Source organism: Dendrobates tinctorius, unplaced genomic scaffold, assembly GCF_039654945.1.
Source record: "Dendrobates tinctorius isolate UK_male_01 unplaced genomic scaffold, ASM3965494v1 ptg000084l, whole genome shotgun sequence".
In the NCBI taxonomy this organism is placed as follows: Eukaryota; Metazoa; Chordata; class Amphibia; order Anura; family Dendrobatidae; genus Dendrobates; species Dendrobates tinctorius.
Genome location: NW_027361752.1, coordinates 39,804,806 through 39,824,411, shown reverse-complemented (window position 1 = coordinate 39,824,411; position 19,606 = coordinate 39,804,806). Strand labels below are relative to the sequence as shown.

Genomic DNA, 19,606 nt, shown 5'->3' with positions numbered 1-19,606 from the left:
TACAGAGGTCTTCTCATCGATTCCCGCAGACACAATCATCATGGCCGTTGTTACCAGTTGTCCGTGCCGATTATTCAGAGTTCCCAATCTTCATTTGTTCTTACAGCGCCATCGTAAAATCTGAGCTGCCAGCAGCGACCACTAGAGGGAGCTTAGCGCATACAGCGCGGACAACAGGGCGGCTCAGTGGTTAGCACGCCGGATTCCTCCCGCTCTCCAAAGACATACGGATTGGGAATTTAGATTGTGAGCCCCTATAGGGACAGTGGACTTAATTGGCCAACTCGCAGCTTCCTGTGGGACTGGCCGGCCATTTACCAAGTCTGGAGGCCTCCCGACCCTCCTGACAAATGTCTAGGGAAAGAAGAATCCACCATCTTTTTGTTCATTTGGGTTACCCCTCTCTCCATCGAGAAAGCAGAAGCCAACGTTTAGAAATATATGGAGTCAAGAACGAGCCGGCCAAACAAGGGTTTCTCAGACACCACTCACTGCCACATCGGGAGGCGATTGCGGCCAATAGTGTCTCGTCTACTGATAGCCGCAGGGCTCACCGATTACCTGCAGAGCTTTCAACACGTCAGCACTGTAGACAGCAGCAAACACCAGGACTCGGCGTTGGACCTGGGTAGGAGGAGTAAAGCTCAAAAATTTTATTTATTCTTATAAAAAAGAAAAAAAAACACCACAACAACAACACACACCCACCACACAAGAAAGTTGCAATCTGAGAACAGGGAAAGTCTGAAACCAGAAAAGCAAACGAAAGAAAGCAGAAGGCATCGCGCTGTGCCAACAAGGACGGTAACGGTGGAGCATTTACACCATAAACAGTGCAATAAAAAAACAAAAACCATTTAGGGGAGAAAAAAAAATAAATAAATTTTATATCCCTACAAGAAAGAAGCCGGATCCCGGGAGATAAGGATCCGAGCGCGTGTAAGACCGCCAGCAATAGGTATAATAGCGGCGCTGTTTATTCATCCGGCGGGGCGCCATTCACAGGACACCACTTACTGATATCAATTCCACGTCCCCCCCACCGTGCTGATGTCTGCAGGGAATAAAAGGGATTAAATAAATTACATTTTTCACCTTTATATAAAGGCATTAAAAAGGAGTCAAAAATCTGCAAGAGGAAAGCTTAACCCGGCACACGTCGCTCCGCAGAACAGGACGGGGGCTGCATAGACATAAGGATAGGGAAAAGTGCGGATAACAAAGGAGCTCCTCCGCCGGGGGAGGGAGAAGGGGTCTCCTGCTTACAAGCCAAGATGCAAACCCTACGGCAAGATACAGAACCCCCTCCTCCGCTAACTCCTGGCACTCAGGGTTCTAGCGGTCACGTTGTGATCGTCACGTGGTCACAGATGAGTGTAAAACGATATTAACAGCCCTGTCATCAGGACCGCCCCCTAGAATGCATTAACAGGTCAGGATCGACCTCATAGCAAGGCTTCCAATCATAACCTTGATCTAGCCAAGTGTTGCGGTGCCAGTCCAAGAGTTGACTTCAGACACTGCCGAACAAACGGCAAAAATGATTAGAACATCCACCTCCTCCCCCCATTATTGTTACACCCCATTCCGGCTCTTCCACTCCAACTGCAGAAGGCTGGTCTTCACCAAGATGGGAACACTCTGGTAGCATGGCCCTGGGGGCCACCATCTGGTGCCCATGGGTGTACCTAACCATTAAGGGAAGGAGGCGGTGGCCTAGAGAGCTGCAGTATCATACACGGCCACTACACAACATACGGACCTATAACACTTTGGGTGCCGCAGCACCAATGATCAACTGATCGTCAGGGGGTGTGGCGAGTCGTTCCTACACCAAATTTTGATGGCTCTAGCATTAGGCCAATCAAAAAAAGATATATTGATATATTCCTGCTTATGATGAGAAGGAAACTGCAACCACCAGATTATTATTGTTTTCTTTTAAGCTATTTTTTGCCGTTTGCCATTGATGCATACAACGTTTTATGTAGTAATCCATGTAAGTGACAAGCTTTTCCCGGGCAAAGCAAATACTCACATTTTTTAATATATAAACTATAGCTTTTATTCTTACGTTATTTGTTAAGTGTGAGAATATATATCTCTCTCTATCTATATACACACACACTGTATATACACATACACACATACACTTTTTTTCTCATTTTTCTTTTTTCCTTGTAACTGCAGATAAATACCTCCCCTGCCAACAATTCTCCTAAAAGCCAAATTGGCGACCGTTCGGGGTGAATGACGAGCGCCGACCATGAAGACGACACCCGGAGTCAAATTAAAGCAATTTCATCAAAAAGGAAACGACTGAATAGAATAAAGTCTTTGTGAGGGATTTGGGAGCAGGGCCGGGAATTAGCAATATAATAAATTAAGAGGAACCGGCGAGTAAACGCAACTCCTCACAGCGAGCGTTCAATGGACTCTTGATTATTCCATGAAGATGGCAGATAACAGAGGGCAATTACGAGCTCCTCCATGCATTGGAGATTGTCATCCATAATGAATGAGGACGCGGCAGACAATACAATTTATTAAGCATTGCCGTAACCGGATATTGGGGCGCGAATCACACGCCATAAATGGTCATACGGACGGGGATTGGGGTCATGGCTAATGTATGCGTCTGACCAGAGCAGGAAGAGCACATGACATTGTGATGGATGGCTCCGGCCCCCTCCCCAGATAAACTAAAACATAAGGAGACCTCAGACCCGAGTCTGGAACTCACACTCCGATAACAGTCAGTAACACAAGATGGTCACAAATATATACGGCTCATACCGACTCAAAATGGCATGAAAAAAAATAAATGAGTGAAAAATTTTAAAAAATGTGAAACAAAAAAAAACAAAAAGGTATAAACATTTATCTCTAGATATCCATCTATCCTATGAATTGGGGTGTAACTGTTTCAGGATTAACCCTTTAAATTTTCCTGTGGTGGTGAACCAGGAACTCAGGATGAACAGTGTAAAATCCAGCCAAAACAAATTTATTCTAAAGAGAACATAAAGTATTTATGCAGGTTTTTTTCCTCTCTAAAATACTACAAGTTGTATTGAGAAGACTTTATTAGCATAAAGCAGTAATGGCAGCAAAGTAATATAATAAAAGTGTATTATCCCAACAAAAGAACATCTGCCAATAATTGAGAAAAGGAACAAAACCCCAAGATTAGCGATTAGCCTTATTTATCGTATCACGTGGCCAATATACCAACCGAAAAACAGCGCCAGCCTGCTGGAGGCGCAGCCATGGGGAGGTGGGGGGGCAGCGAGGGTCGCACCCAGGCGATTGTTCCTTACGGGTCCCTGTGGCCCCTCTGCTACAGAACACAGCAGTACTAGACACGGCGCACAGTGGAGGGGGGGGGGGCCGGGGCCTGGGATGGGCTTTACATTAGGGTCCATGAGCTTTAATGGGGGTTTTTGTGGGTTCTGATATAATCCTTATTGAAGGGAATAGGAGACAACGATCCGCAGCAGACGCTAAACATCAAACGGCACATCCAGGGGCGGCCAGAGCTGATAACAGCTGATTGTTGGGGGATGTCAGGAGTCAGGCCCCCAACCAATCATTTACCGATGACCGGTTGATGTTAGCACACCGATTAAAATGATTGAATTTACCACACCCGTGTCAAAACCCAAAATGCAAAATCTCAGGGGCAGAAAAAAAAATTAAAATAAAAAAATAAATAAAAAACACTGAGTTTAGTATCTTAGCTTCTTGCCACCTTTAAAAAGGAACCCAGTCAGAGCGTTTAATACACGTAACTAGTGGTAAAGCTGTATACTCGCTTATCTCCCAAGAAAAACTTTATCGAGATCTGATGTGCCAGTCATGAGAAATTGAGTGTAGAAGCCGTATGCAAACGAGTCTGGAAGTGCACTGGGGGCGTGACATTACTCAGACGGCACTTCCAGCCTCATTTGCATACGGCTTCTACACTCGAATTCTCATGACTGGCACGTAGGATCTCAACAAAAAGGTATAGTTATTTCTCGGAAGATAAGGGAGTACACAAACGTACCACTACATCCATATGTTTAAGCATGCAGACAAGGTCTCAGGAGGGGAAGGGGTGAGACCAACATTGCGTGCTCACCCTGAGTCATCAATGAACCTAAAATGACAAGATTCATTTATAAACAACCTCTTCACCCCGAGTACGAGGAACGACCTAGAACACAGAGTGCCAGGACACAATATCAGCAGCACAGACCACGGAGAAACACAAGAATGACCCCCTTTGTGCTATAGTAACAAACCGGTCACAGCGATTAGTGCGCGGACACCAAAGCAGGATTCACCATGACTAATCCTTGTGCTCCTTATTGAACAGTTAGCGCACAACAGTCAGAAGCTTTAACCCCAAAACCCCCACATTTTCCCATTAGCAGTCATGGTGCCAATAGAAAGCAGAAAACATTAAAGGGTTAAAAAGGATTCCCAGTTAAGGGTCAATGAAAAGTTCTGCAACTTTCTAAAACTTTGATGCCTCATTCACTATCTGTTGTTTTTAAAGTCTCTTTTTTGTCTTTTGGGATTCTCGTCCCCGCTTTTTTTTTTTTTTTTTTTTTTTATTATTATTTTACTCACTTACATAGCGCCATTAATTCCACAGCGCTTTACAAACATTTTTCACACCAAATTCTTTTAAATTCCTACACCTTTCAACACATTTACTGGACATAGATAGGAACCTGCTACGGCTGCCTGACATCCCGCCGAAAGAGGCAGACATGGCCAATCAATCCTTATTGAGAAAGTCAATAGAGTCTGAGCCCCTAAGGCCCCCAATATAGTAGTCAGTCAATCAACTCTAGCACATATCCACTTAATACAAAGCCAATCTGGATGTACACTATGACTTCCAGTACAGTTGCTTGCAAAAGAATTTACCCCCCCCCCCCCCCCAAGAACACCATCCCCTCAGGGAAACATGGTAGTGGCAGAATCATGCTATGGGGATGTTTTTCGGCAGCAGGAACAGGGAAAACTGTCTGAGTCGAGAAGATGGATGGTGCAAAACACAGGGATAGTCTTGAGCAAAATCTGTTTCAGTCAGTCAGTGATTTGAGACTGGGACGGAGGTTCAGCCTCAAACAAGACAATGACCCAAAGCATACTGCTAAAGCAACACTCGGGTGGCATAAGGGGAAACGTGTAAATGTTTTGGAGTGGCCTCATCAATGCCCAGACCCTAATCCAATGGGCAATCTGTGGTCAGACTTGAAGATTGTTAACCATAGGAAACAATCTAACTTGAAGGAGCTGAAGCAGTTTTGCCTTGAGAAACAGGCAAAAATCCCAGTGGCAAGATGAGGAAAGCTTATAGAGACTTTCCCATAGCGACTTTCAGCAGTAATTGTCACAAAAGGAGGCTCCACAAAGTACTTACTTTACGGGGTGAATAGTTATGCACATTTAAGTTTTCAGTTATTTTGTCCTAGCGTATATACTTGTGTATGAGCCGAGATTTTCAGCACTTATATTGTGCTGAAAACTCTCCACTCCCATAGGTGTGGAGCGCATATTCATTACCCTAACGAGCGGGGCCACGTGATCACAGGAAGAGCTGCTGGCAATAGACAGGGATGGGGGGGGGGAGAGGAGCCATATACATTTGGCGCCCCCAGGAGTATGGTCACCACAGTGGCACTACCTTCCTTCTAGGGAGGGTGATGTCATGCTTGGAAGCAATAAAGGGGCTCTCTGTCAGTTAAACACACAGCACAGTTCCCACTCCAGGCCAGCAGAGGGAGCTCTGAACCAAAACTGGGGGGGAGGAGCTGCTCTCTGGGGGGCCAGGAAGGGGAAATTAGTTAATTCGTGTGAGGGAAACACGTGTGGACGTGAGGAGAAGAGTTGGAAGATTGAGCAGAGTTCAGGCTCACTTCTAGCTGTAGCGCATGGTCTGAAGTCCTGTCTCCAAGGTTGTACGGATAGTGATGTTCCTGCAGCAGAAACTGGAGGAATAGGAATCTGTAAATGCTCTGTTCCCACATAAGACTCTGAGGCACAACAGCAACGTGTGAGCCAGAAGAAGGAGGCTACAGCTGTCTGTCATACGAGGGAGTTCTAAAAGAGAGCAAGCGGAACTTCAGTGTAACACAGTACTGCAAGTACCTCAGAAAGCACTAGAAAGGAGACTACACAACCCATCTGCATAGAGAGATTCCTAAGTTGCTTCCAAGCTGCCCAGCCTCTGTTCCATCTGTAATCTGGACCCTGGACTGCACTTACAAAGCACAGTAAAGGTAACAAACTGCACCCTGTTGTGTACTTGCATTCTTCCTGCAAACCCTCCAGCACTGCTACATCTCTGTGCCAGAAACTACACCCTCTTCCTCAACACCTATTACCACTGTCCTGGGACTACAGCTCCACCTGTGGGGAGCCATTACATCTTGCTGCCTTATACCATCTGTCCCTGCAGCGTCGGCTTAACCCCTTCATTGCCGAACACCACAGGTGGCGTCACGTATCACCCACTTATAAACTTTAACCAGCCACTCTTAACCCCTTTTACATGGATGCCCAGGGCCACGGACCGGGTCACCGCTACTGTGACACTTCCCTCTGAGATACCGGCCCGGTACCGAGTACCCCACTGCCCTGGTGGGTGATCCATTCTGGCGTCACAAACAGGATTTGCGGAGCCCGGTGTCCCCGGGTCCTGTGTGCCAGAGACTGTGTTGTCTGCCATAGACTATCTACGCAATTCCCGCCATTACCCCACCGCTTGGCGCGCGCGGGAAACCAAAGGGGCGGGCCGTCGTGCGCGGAGCCAGCCGAAAAGTGCGAAAAAGTGAAGTGCTGTGCGGGAAGAGGCCAGCGTGCGGGAAGTGATAAGCCGAGGCCTGCAGTCCCCCGATCATCCAGCATGCAAAGCGGCAACCGGTAAGCCAGCGCAACCCAGGGCCTTGCCAACATTAACTGGGGGGGGGGGGGGGAAATGTCTGAGGCAAGAGCAGATGCAGCGGTGGACGCCACCGCACCCCCCACAGCGCAGCAAGATGCAAGGGCCAGCGCAGCTGCGGCTCCAATCCAGCGCTGCCTCTAGAGCACCGCAAGAATCAGCGCCCACCGCAGCAGTCCCCATAATGCCGCTGTCCATGCCCTATATACCGGGAGTGGCCTGGTTACCGCAGTACTCAGGGAAGTCACATACCCTGAGTGAATTCAAAGAGAGACTGTGCGGTTTGTTTGAGGTGTATCCTCTGTCTGAAAACCAAAAAGTGAACATCCTTATTGGGCAGCTAATTGGTGCAGCACAAAGGAAGTAAAAGCCTGGCAGGACACTGATAAAACGATTCTGGCTAAGCTAAGAAGCACCTTTGACACACGCACTGCAGCTGAAATAAAGATGAGATTCTTTGGGTACAAGCAAAGAGTGCAGGACAGTATACGGGACTATGCTCTTAAGTTGCAGGAGGGGCTGTGAACCATCAAGCAGATTGACCCCGACAGTGTGAAAGATGGAGACAGACTGTTAAAGGAGCAATTTATCGAGGGCCTCCTATCCAGTACCCACAGAGCACAGCTGTGCATCATAGCCCTACAAAACCCTGACCTAGACTTTGCAGACTTTAAAGACAGGGCTATTCGGGTGCTGCATGAACCAAATGTCTGCCGTCCAGTGCCCCCTAGGCGCCCAGCGATCACATATCACCAAGAAGCAGCATCTTTCCCTCCAAGCCCTGTGGAGGCTGACGCACAGACTCTGAATAATGATCCATCTACAGAATTGCGTCTTCAGGTCCAAGAGCTGACCAAAAGTATGCCTGCACTTGCTAAAACTGTGCAGTCCACGCAGGTGTCCTCAAAGGAGAAGATCCAGCTGGCCTCCAGTCCAGAAGATGTCCCGTGGCTACGGAAGAAGAGGATCCCGCCACACCGAGGGAGAGACAACGATCACTATGACCAAAATGGACGTCCCATCTGTCGTCGCTCCTGCAAGGCAGGCCACATCACAAGATTCTGCCACCCTGGGGCGGAGGGCCAACCCCCAGGAGTAGGACCACAAGGCCCAAAGAACTGGCGAGCCAAGTATATTGGAGGGCGACCGGTCCTCCCAGTGGTGATTCACGGCATCCCCGTGAACACTTTGCTGGACACTGGCTCTCAGGTGACAACTATGCCATATATCCTTTACAAGCGGTATTGGGCTGACTCCGAACTTACCCGTGGCCCAAGTGATGAACTAACAGTAGTTGCCAGCAATGGTCAGTCGTTGCCGCAAGTAGGATGTAAAGAGATTACCATTAAAGTGGGGCGAGTAGAGTTAAAATCTCAAGGTCTGATAGTTGTAGACATTGGTCGACAAGAACGTAACCCAATGATGACCTTAGGTACTAATGTGATTGAAAATTGTCTTGCCCGAAGTTATTGTTTTGTTGCAACAGGTAGCCGAGACTGCTGGTTCCAGTGAACAATGAGTCCTGCAGAAGGAGATCAAGGCCCTGATGCAAAGACAGCAGGCAGAACTGTCTGGCGGAGAAATTGGCAGTGTCAGAGTGAGTGATCCTTTCCCCACTGCAATAGCCCCCAGATGTCAAATGTTAATTTGGTGTCGGGCAGCCATAGGCCTCAGAGGGAAAGATTACCAAGCATTGGTAGAACCAGTGTACTCTGATACCGGCCCACTGTCCTGACAGCCAGAGGGGTAGTTGATGTCCGTAAAGGGAGAGTACCTGTACGCCTTTTGAATTGTGGGGAGGAGGAGGCCACAATACCTCGGTATGCCACAGTTGCTAAGCTGCTTACTGTCAGTAGCAACGCAATACAGGCAGCAGAGCCCTTAGTCTCATCCGACCAGGCAGGGGACAATGGCTCTGTAAAGCAGCTGGAGGAGTGGTGTCAGCAGCTGCATGTGGGAACTGACTCCATCCCTTCATACCAAAAGAATGGGGTTTATGGAGTGACTCAGGAGTATGAGAGGGTATTCAGCAAACACCCTCTAGATTTTGGGAAGGCAAAAGGGGTTCAACACCATATCACCACTGGAGATCATCCACCCATTAAAGAAAGGTACCGGCCTATACCCCCAACACAATACCAATGTACCAAAAGTATGTTGCGGGAAATGAAGGAGGCTGGGGTGATCAGAGACAGTTGTAGCCCCTGGGCAGCACCAGTAGTATTTGTGAAAAAGAAAGATGGTACCATGAGAATGTGTGTTGATTACAGAAAAATTAACAGCATTACACATAAGGATGCCTATCCATTACCCAGAATTGAGGGGTCATTAGCTGCACTTAAAACTGCTAACTATTTTTCCACCTTGGATCTCACTAGTAGGTATTGGCAGGTTCCAGTGGCAGAGGCAGACAAGGAGAAAACAGCGTCTACTACACCAATGGGTCTCTGCGAGTTCAACTACATGCCGTTCGGGCTCTGCACCGCCCCAGGGACATTTCAACGGCTAATGGAGTGCCGTCTTGGACGCAAGAACTTCGAGACAGTCCTGTTGTACCTTGATGATGTCATTGTTTTCTCCAAGACTTATGAAGACCATCTGGAGCACCTGGCTGAGGTGTTTGAAGCCTTGTCCAACTTTGGCCTGAAAGTGAAGCCTTCCAAATGCCACCTCCTGAAGACCAAGGTACAGTACCTCGGTCATGTAGTGAGTGCAGAAGGTGTGGTACCAGATCCTGACAAAGTCACTGTCATCCGGGACTGGCAGAAGCCCAGCAACCTCCATGAGGTACGTCAATTCCTCGGGTTGGTAGGCTACAACCGAAGGTTCATCAAAGGCTTCACTGAGATAGCCACGCCTATGCAAAATCTTCTGGTGGGCAAGCCCAAGAAAGCCAGGAAGAAGAGTCCTACATTTGAATGGAATGAGGAACTGGAGAGGTCCTTCACTCAACTGAAAATGGCTCTCACAGGAGATGAAGTTCTGGCCTACCCAGATTATGACCAACCATCTGTTCTGTATACTGATGCCAGCAACGTGGGACTGGGAGCAGTACTGTCACAGGTACAGAACGGCAAAGAAAGAGTGATCTCCTACGCCAGCAGGAAGCTTCGTCTCACTGAAAGGAACCCTGACAACTACAGTTCCTTCAAACTGGAGGAGTTCCTCGCCATAGTCTGGGCTGTGACTGATCCATTCAAGCATTGCCTAGCTTCAGCCAAGTTTACCATCTTCACAGACAACAACCCATTGACTCACTTGGAAACTGCAAAACTAGGTACACTGGAGCAGCGATGGATGGCCCGGCTGTCTAACTATGAATTTACCATCAAGTACCGAGCGGGGCACAAGAATGCCAATGCTGATGTGCTGTCCAGAATGCCCAATCTGCCAGAAGCAGAAGACCCTGAGGCACTCGAAGAAATAGAGTTACCTGCCTTCCACCGGCCAATTGCGGCCCAGCGTGCTCAAGGAGTGGGAAACAGACGATCTGTCGTGAAAGAGGCCACCGTAAATCCATGACTGGACAGAAACCCAGGATAGCGACCCCGCATTCCGCCTGGTAAAGGAGCTACTGTCACAAGCCGACTCACGCCCAGATCCAGATGCTCCTGAAGAAACCCAGCAGTTGTGGAAGGAAAGAGGCCAGCTGTTCATCTATTAGGGAAAGCTGTGTCGGGGGGAGTATCAATGCCCGCACTCATGAGCTGGTCTGGCAGGTGGTAGTCCCAAAGAGGGAGGCATCAATGGTCTTGGAAGCATACCACAATGGAGCAGGACACTTCGGATGAAAGAAGTTGGAGGCCTTGCTCCGGGAGAGATTCTACTGGACCATGTGAAGCTGGTTCCAAGCCGTTCAGGCTACGTTTATGCTCTTACCATCGTTGACCACTACTTGAGATTCCTGGTAGTTGTGCCTGTCAAGGATCAAACAGCCAGGACAGCAGCCAGAGCATTCCAACAGCACTTTTGTCGACCACACGGATACCCCGAGCGAGTGCTTACAGATCAAGGTCCAGCCTTTGAGGTAGAAGTGTTCCAGGAATTCTGTAATTTGTACAGTTGCAAGAAGATCAGGCCAACACTGTACCATCCACAGACCAATGGCATGTGTGAAAAGATGAATCAGGTCGTGATCGACCTACTGAAGACCTTGCTTTTGGAAGAGAGGAATCTGTGGCAAGAGAAGTTACCAGATCTGGTAGACCTCTACAATCACTTTCCTGTGAATTCCACCAATTGAACTCCAGCCTACATAATGAGAGCAAGGCCTGGCAAGCTGCCTATTGATTGGGATATGGGAGTCCTTACACCTGAGGTGACATCACCAGATGCTGACTGGGATAGAGCGGCAGCAGTACCATAAAGTACAAGAGTGCGTGGAAAAGAATCTAGCGCAAGCAAGACAAAAACCAGGAAAAGAACTACAATCAACATGCACCTGCAGTTCCCTTGTCACCAGGAGAACAAGTCCTAAAGAGGAAAAGAAGGATGCATAAATTGGATGGCCAATGGGAAGCTGAACCCTACACCGTCCTACCATCAAACTTTGACAACACCAAAGTGTGCCTTATCAGTAAGGGTGGAGGAGAAACCTCATCAGCAGTATCGAGAGATCATCTGAAACTGTGCCCTGACCAACTAAAGGACAGAATGGAAGAGCAAAACAACCTTCAGCGAATAGAGGAAGAAGGAGAAAAGGTCAGCACTGTACTTGGAGAATTCCCTGCAAATTGGACTAGAGCGAATAATGCCATACTGGTGCCAGTTTTTACTTTCCCCAACTGGTAGTGCAAGAAGAAGTGACTCGAGACCACCCTGAAAACCAGCAAGTACAATAAGCGGATGCCACACCAGCAGTGGAACAAGAGAATCCTCACCCTGCCAGTGGTCAATCTGTCATGCCCACAGTGAGTAGAAGTGGTCCTAGTAAATCTAGTATTCCTGTGCTACGTAGAACCACCAGTAGTGTAGGCAGTACAACACACACTACACCAGTAGTAGTTAACACAAGGCATCCAGTAAGGTCCCCAACAACACCAGTGCTACGTAGGTCTGTCCGTAGTACCCAAGGTAGACCACCTCTAAGGTTTCGTATATAAATAAGTTATGCAAATGGTAAAATGTAAATATGCAACTTTTCAAGCTTACGTGCCTACAGAGACTCTGTAAGAATCTTTTGAACAATCTCAGTTTGTTTTTGATGGACAATTGGACAACAGGACTATGTGTGGCCAAAACTATACTTGTATATAGTTACCAACTGCTCAGGAATGGACCATGGACATTGACGCATGGACTAATCGTTAAAAGGACTGTTTTTGAGCTTTGGTTTTCGTAATTTTTCATTTTTGAAATTTTCTAACAGTTACAATTGTTCATCTGTTTTATATGTTTGCATGTTTTCTTCAGTCCGGGAGAACTGAACTGCACTAGGGGGGAATGCGGCGCCCTCAGGAGTATGGTTGCTACAGTGGCATTACCTTCCTCCTAGGGAGTGTGATGTCATGCTTGGAAGCAATAAAGGGTCTCTGTCAGTTAAACACAACAGCACAGTTCCCACTCCAGGCCAGCAGAGGGAGCTCTGAACCAAAACTGGGGGAGGAGCTGCTCTCTGGGGGGCCAGGAAGGGGAAATTAGTTCGTGTGAGGGAAACGTGTGTGGACGTGAGGAGAAGAGCTTGAAGATTGAGCAGAGTTCAGGCTCACTTCTAGCTGTAGCGCATGGTCTGGAGTCCGGTCTCCAAGGTTGTACGGATGGTGATGTTCCTGCAGCAGAAACCGGAGGAATAGGAATCTGTAAATACTCTGTTCCCACATAAGACTCAGAGGCACAACAGCAACGTGTGAGCCAGAAGAAGGAGGCTACAGCTGTCTGCCATACAAGGGAGTTCTAAAAGAGCAAGCAAGTAGAACTTCAGTGTAACATAGTACTGCAAGTACCTCAGAAAGCGCTAGAAAGGAGACTACACAACCCATCTGCATAGAGAGATTCCCAAGTTGCTTCCAAGCTGCCCAGCCTCTGTTCCATCTGTAATCTGGACCCTGGACTGCACTTACAAAGCACAGTATAGGTAACGGAAACTACACCCTGTTGTGTACTTGCATTCTTCCTGCAAACCCTCCAGCACTGCTACATCTCTGTGCCAGACACTACACCCTCTTCCTCAACACCTATTACCACTGCCCTGGGACTACAGCTCTACCTGTGGGGAGCTATTACATCTTGCTGCCTTATACCATCTATCCCAGAGGATCTGCCTGCAGCGTCGGCTTAACCCCCTCATTGCCAAGCACCACTGTTGGTGTCACGTATCACCCACTAATAAACTTTAACCAGCCACTCTTAACCCCCTTTTACATGGACGCCCAGGGCCACGGACCGTGTCACTGCTACTGTGACACCTCCCTCTGAGATACCGGCCCCCGGTACCGAGTACCCCACCGCCCTGGCGGGCGATCCACACTGTAGACAGGGAGCGGGGGGGGGGCAGGAGCCGTGCACACACACAATAGACAGCAAGAGCGGGGGGGGGGGGGGGACAGGAGCCATGCACACACACAATAGACAGCAAGAGCGGGGGGGGGGGGGGGGGGACAGGAGCCATGCACACACACAATAGACAGCAAGAGCGGGGGAGGGACGGGGACGACAGGAGCCATGCACACAATAGACAGGGACCGGGGGGGACAATGCATACCCGGCTTATACTCGAGTCAATAGGCTTACCCAGTTTTCCATGGCAAAATTAGGTGCCTCGGCTTACATTTTAGTATTTAAGGAGTTTGTTTTTTGCTCCACAATAAAAAGAAAACCAACTGTTCAAAGTTGTAGACATGTTCTTTACTTGATCTGATGCAAACACACACAAAAAAAAAAAAAAAAAATTTAAATTCCAGTCCAGGTTGTTTGGTAGCAAAATCGGAAAAATGCTAAGGGGAGGAAATATATTTGCAAGCCACTGTACATCTAATCCAGAAGCACCAGACAGGACCAATTAATCCTGCATATAAAACAAAGCCAGCCCCCTCCATAGTCAAAGTGATCAGGGACCTATTCAGTGTATATGCATCCTAGATTAATCATAAAACAAAAACTGTGCAGTCTCTGCCGCTTTAAGGCTGTGTGCACACGCTGCGGATTAGGTGCGGATTCATCCGCGCGGATTTTGTAAAATCCGCAGGTGAAACCGCAGGTCAAAAGACCTGCGGTTTTACCTGCGGATTGCTCTGCGGTTTTGCCCTGCGGTTTTTCATCTCCTCAATGGAGGAGATGGCAAACCGCAGCGGAATCCGCAGAAAGAATTGACATGTCAATTCTTTCTGCGGATTGAAAACCGCAGATAATCCGCGCGGAAAATTCCGTGCCGTCTGCATTGTGGTTTTTGATTCCCATAGGGAATCATGGTACTGTACACCGCAGCAAAATCCGCAGCGTGTGCACACAGCCTGACACACCCGATAAAATATAAGTATCTGTGCAAAGCTGAAATGTAAAGAACATGCAACATCCATAATAAAGTGGGGAAAATAAGTATTGGATAGTCTGCCGATTATGCACGTTTTCACACCTACATATAATGGAGAGGTCTGTCATTTTTATCGTAGGTACACTTCACCTGTGAGTGACAGAATCTTAAAAAAAAAAAAAAGGCATTATATTTCATGTAATAAAATGCAAATTATGTAAAAAAACTATTTGATTAACAACCAGCCAGCAAGAACTCTGTCTCACAGACCTGATAGATTTTCTGTAAGAAGCCTCCTACTCTGTACTCATTACCTGTATTAATTGCACCTGATTGAACTTGTTACCTGGATAAGAGACACCTGTCCACACACTCAGGTATGTGCCCACGTTGCGTGTTAAAACGCACACCAAAAACCGGACTTCTTCCCAGAAATCGCACGTTTTTTTCCGCGCGATTATGATTGCGATTTTTCCGCGATTTTCGTGTGCGATATTCAAGTACTTTCCGAGCGATTTGAAGCATCGCTTGGAAAGTGATTGACAGGTTGGTCACACTCGTCAAACAGTGTTTGACAAGTGTGACCAGGTTTTTACTATTGAGGCCGCCTATGCAGCATCAATAGTAAAAGATAGAATGTTAAAATGCTAAAAAAAAAAAAAAAAAAAAAAAAAAAAAAATCGGGGTATATTTACCTTCCGTCGTCCCGCGCTGCCATCCCGGCCTAAGCGTTCCCAGTAATGCCTTGCGCGACCTGTGATAACGTTGGTCTCGCGTTACTATAGCGATCTCGCGAGACTACGTCATCACAGGACCTTGCCGCAAGTAATTACTGGGAAAGCTTAGGCCGGGAATGCAGCACGGGACGACGGAAGGTAAATATACCCCGATTTTTTATTCTTTTTTTTTACAGGGGTATGGTGCCCAAGGCCTGGAGGACAGTCTCCTCTCCTCCACACCGTGGGTACCAACCGCACATGAGACGCTTAACTTCCCGCATGGTGGGCATAGCCACATGCGGGAAGTAAGCGATTCTCATGCATTCCTATGGGTGCGGAATCGCGGCAATTCATTGCGATTCCGCACAAAAGAATGAGCATACTGCGATTTTTTCCGCGATGCGATTCCGCCGCGGAAAAAAGCGCAGCATTAGCACAGCATGTGCGGAATGCCATAGGAATGCATGGGGGGGCGTTCTGTACACGATTTTTAAACGTTTTCGCTGCGTTTTTGCGCCGAAAATCGCGGCAAAAACACTTAAAAATCGCTACGTGGGCACACAGCCTCAATCACACTCCATCCTTTCCACCATGGCCAAGACTAAAGAGCTGTCTAAGGACAACAAGGACAAAATTATAGACCTGCACAAGGCTGGGATGGGCTACAGGACAATAGGCAAGCAGCTTGGTGAGAAGGCAACAACTGTGGGTACAATTATTAGAATAAGGAAGAAACACAAGATGACTGTCAGTCTTCCTCAGTCTGGGAGGGGGGCTCCATGCAAGATCTCACCTCGTGGAGTAAGGATGACTGAGAAAGGTTAGGAACCAGCCCAAAACTACATAGGAGGACCTGGTCAATGACAAAGGAGGAAGAAGGAAGAGCACAAACCAAAGAACACCATTCCAACTATGAATCATGGTGGGGGTAACACCATACTTTAGGGGTACTTCTCTGCAAAGGGGACAGGAAGACTGCACTATATTTGAGGGAGGATGAATGGGGTCATGTATCACAAGATTTTGGCCAACAACCTCCTTCCCTCAGTAAGAGAATTGAAGATGGTCCTGGTTGGGTCTTCCAGCATGTAGAAGATCTGTATGGAGGAGTGGGCCAAAATACCTGCTGCAGTGTGCGCAAACCTGGTCAAGAACTACAAGAAACGTCTGACCTCTGTAACTGCAAACAAAGGTTTCTGTCCAAAGTTTTTTACCGTTTCTTCTATTGTATCAAATACAGTACTTATTTCATGCAATAAGATGCAAGTTATTAGAGATCATGCAATGATTTTCTGGATTTTTAAGATTCTGTCTCTCACAGGTGAAGTGTACCCATGATAAATATTACACACCTCTCCATTCTTTGTAGCTGGGAAAACTTGCAAAATCAGCAGTGTATCAAATACTTATTTTCCCTGTATACACAGCACAGATGTAGCAGAGCTGTGATAACGTGCAGCCTCGGCCATCAGTGCACACACAACACAGACATTTAAAGGGAAGTCAACCCTAAAATCCAAGCGGCTGCCTCCATCCCCCCCGACCTTCTCATATTAAGGTCATCAGGAATAAAAAGCCCCCCGGAGGGAGGTATTACAGTGCGGGGAGGCGATGTCACGATCAGTGATGATTGTCATCATAGCAGACAGGGCTCTGGCCTAAGCATCTCCACAGGGGTCTACACCACACGGCCATAGGGAGGGATGGAGACCACTGTGCAGGCCGGAGACATCCCATCCTCTACATGACCAGTACTTGTGCATGCATCCTAGAGAGACAGTGCAGGCAACGCAGATGACGGGCGGTCCGGGCAGCAGACCACCAGGACAAGCAATGGGGGGGGGGGGGGGAGATACAGTGCTGGAAATACAGAGGCCGAGCAATGACTGGAGGCTGCAGAGATGCACAATGTACAGGGACAGTACTGCCCAAAAAGAATATATATATATATTACAACATAGCACCAGTGTGTGATTATATACTGTGTATATATATATATATTATGCACACTGTGTAATATCACACACTGGTGCTATGTAGTGTGTGTATGACACATGTATGTCAATACAGCGTATACATATGTCTTCATGCATGTGCTGTATACACTGTGCAGCTGATCTCCGTGCATTGTGTGTAGATATACACGGCACTATACAGCATGTTGTGAGGTGTACACTATGTGGATATAGATCACACACACGTATATTAGTGACTGTGATGTATACACTGTGCCGCTATGTGCTCTCCATACATCACAATATATAATGCAGCATGATATATATATATATATATATATATATTGCACATGACACTACACAGCATGTTGTGACATTAATATAGATATATATTTACTCTACACACTGATATCCCCACACACAGACGTGTATATATATATATATGTGTGTGTGTCCTGCTGTGTATCATGCATGTATACACACACTAGATTATATACACACACACTAGATTATATACACACACACACTAGATTATATACACACACACACTAGATTATATACACACACACTAGATTATATACACACACACTAGATTATTATATACACACACTAGATTATTATATACACACACTAGATTATTATATACACACACTAGATTATATACACACACTAGATTATATACACACACGGTGACAGCCGGTCCTCGCACTTCCCCAGTGTCCGCCGCTGTGCAGTGTGCCGGTCACGTCTGCACCGTCCGCTCTTCCCGCCTCTCTCCGCACTCACCTGCAGTCGGTTATCTCCGGGCGGCCTCGCTGCGTCCCTCTCCCGGCAGCCTCTGCCGCGTTCTGCAGTCTCCCGCCCGAGCCACCACCGATAACTTGAGCTGAGGCTCCGTTCCCTCTGCCGGCTCCACCAGCCACTGCCGCTACTGAATGGATGTTACTGCAAGAGCAAAGAGAAGAGGCGGAGCTATGGGAGGCGGGATGACAGCTTGAAATCTGATTGGTTAGCGAGCTGTCAGTCATGTCTGGATGCATCCACTGACAGAGAGGGGGCGTGGTTATTTGTAGCACAAAGAAGATAGAGACGAACCAAGCAGACAAGAGTCAGTGACGTTGAGCCGAGTGGGCGGGGTATCCAGAGGAGACGGACAAGGGCTGCAGCCAATTACATCACAGGTTTCCTCAGGCAGCCTTTGCGCGCTGTGAGATACCAGGCACTGATTGGATGACTGGTAGTTTAGATCCGCCCATCAGGCTGTCAGTCAGGACGTGAGGTTATGTGTACATGGAGCACGTGGTGTCTGCAGTGAGTGCTGCTGAGGAGGCAGTGACTGTGCAGTGGAGGCTGATGCCGCGCTCCTCCGACACTGCTGTTAGCAGGTGCTGGCTGTGCAGTGCCGCCGGCAGCCACTGGCTATGGGGGCGCCTCTGCTCCTGAGCCCGCACCCAACGTCTGATGTGCCTGTACGTCGTATGTTGGGAACGAGTGCAGAAGCTTTGAAACTTCTGTGTTTTTTTGTTTTTTTTTTTGCATACAGGAAAAATGGATAATTTTTCATGGTTTTCATGTGATATGTGGCCAGCTTTACTATTACTGTGGCATCCATTGTTCCCATTTGCAAAAATTACAACAAAAATTCTAACTTCTGCTATTCGGAGGTTTTATTGATCCTTTGTTGGAAAACCTCGACTTCAAAAATGGGTGATGTGCCTCTAACACTAATTATAGATGTGTGTGTAACGTATGTGTGCGGTGACATGTTACAGCACGTCACGCTTCCCGCTGCCGACAAGGTTTATGGAGATGGAAACGTCATTCTCCGGCAGGACTTGGCCCCTGTCCGCACGGCCAAGAGTACCAACACCTGGTGTACACACAACAGGATCACGGTGCTTGATTGGCAGCAAACTCGCCTGACCTTCACTATGGGGAATTGTCAAGAGCAGGGGTCCTCAAACTACGGCCCGCGGGCCACATGCAGCCCGCCGAGAACCTTAATCTGGGCCCAGCCAACACTGGACTTCACTGCAGGTCAATGCCGGCGGGCCCTGTAATCGCGGGCAGAACAAGGCGCCGAGGAAAGGCATGCAGCTCTCCATGTCAGACGATATGATTGTCATCACACTGCCTGCGCGGCCTGATGACGTCACGCCGCCTGTGCCGGAAGAAGACAGAGGCGAGCGGGCGCCTCTTCAGAGCAGCGGGGGACATAGGTGAGTACTGTCTTTTTTTTTTTCTTTTTTTTTACGCCGGTCCTATTGGGGACATTTACCTGCCTATTTAGGACCTATCCTGCCTATTGGGACATATACCTGTCTATTAGGGGCCAATGCTGCCTATTGAAGACCTATGCTGCCTATTGGGACATATACCTGCCTATTAGGGGCCAATGCTGCTTATTGGAGACCTTTGCTTTCTATTGGGGACGTTTACTAGCCTATTGGGGACCTGTGCTGCCCATTGGGGACATATGATGCCTATTGGGACATTTACCTGCCTATTAGGGGCCAATGCTGCC

The 19,606-nt window shown here is 47.8% G+C and overlaps 1 protein-coding gene across 4 annotated transcripts in view; it reads right to left on the bottom strand.

Annotated features, from left to right (window-relative positions):
• TIAM1 (TIAM Rac1 associated GEF 1) overlaps nt 1-18,032 on the bottom strand; it is a 260,582-nt gene extending 242,550 nt beyond the window's left edge. For 3 of the 4 annotated variants that reach the window (XM_073584565.1, XM_073584566.1, XM_073584567.1), the window contains exon 1: nt 17,869-18,028. The gene's annotated coding sequence lies outside the window, so the exon portion shown is untranslated. Of the gene's footprint in view, nt 1-17,868 lie in introns of all 4 variants that reach the window. The other variant, XM_073584569.1, reaches the window with a different exon arrangement.
• Nucleotides 18,033-19,606: the final 1,574 nt, after the last annotated feature.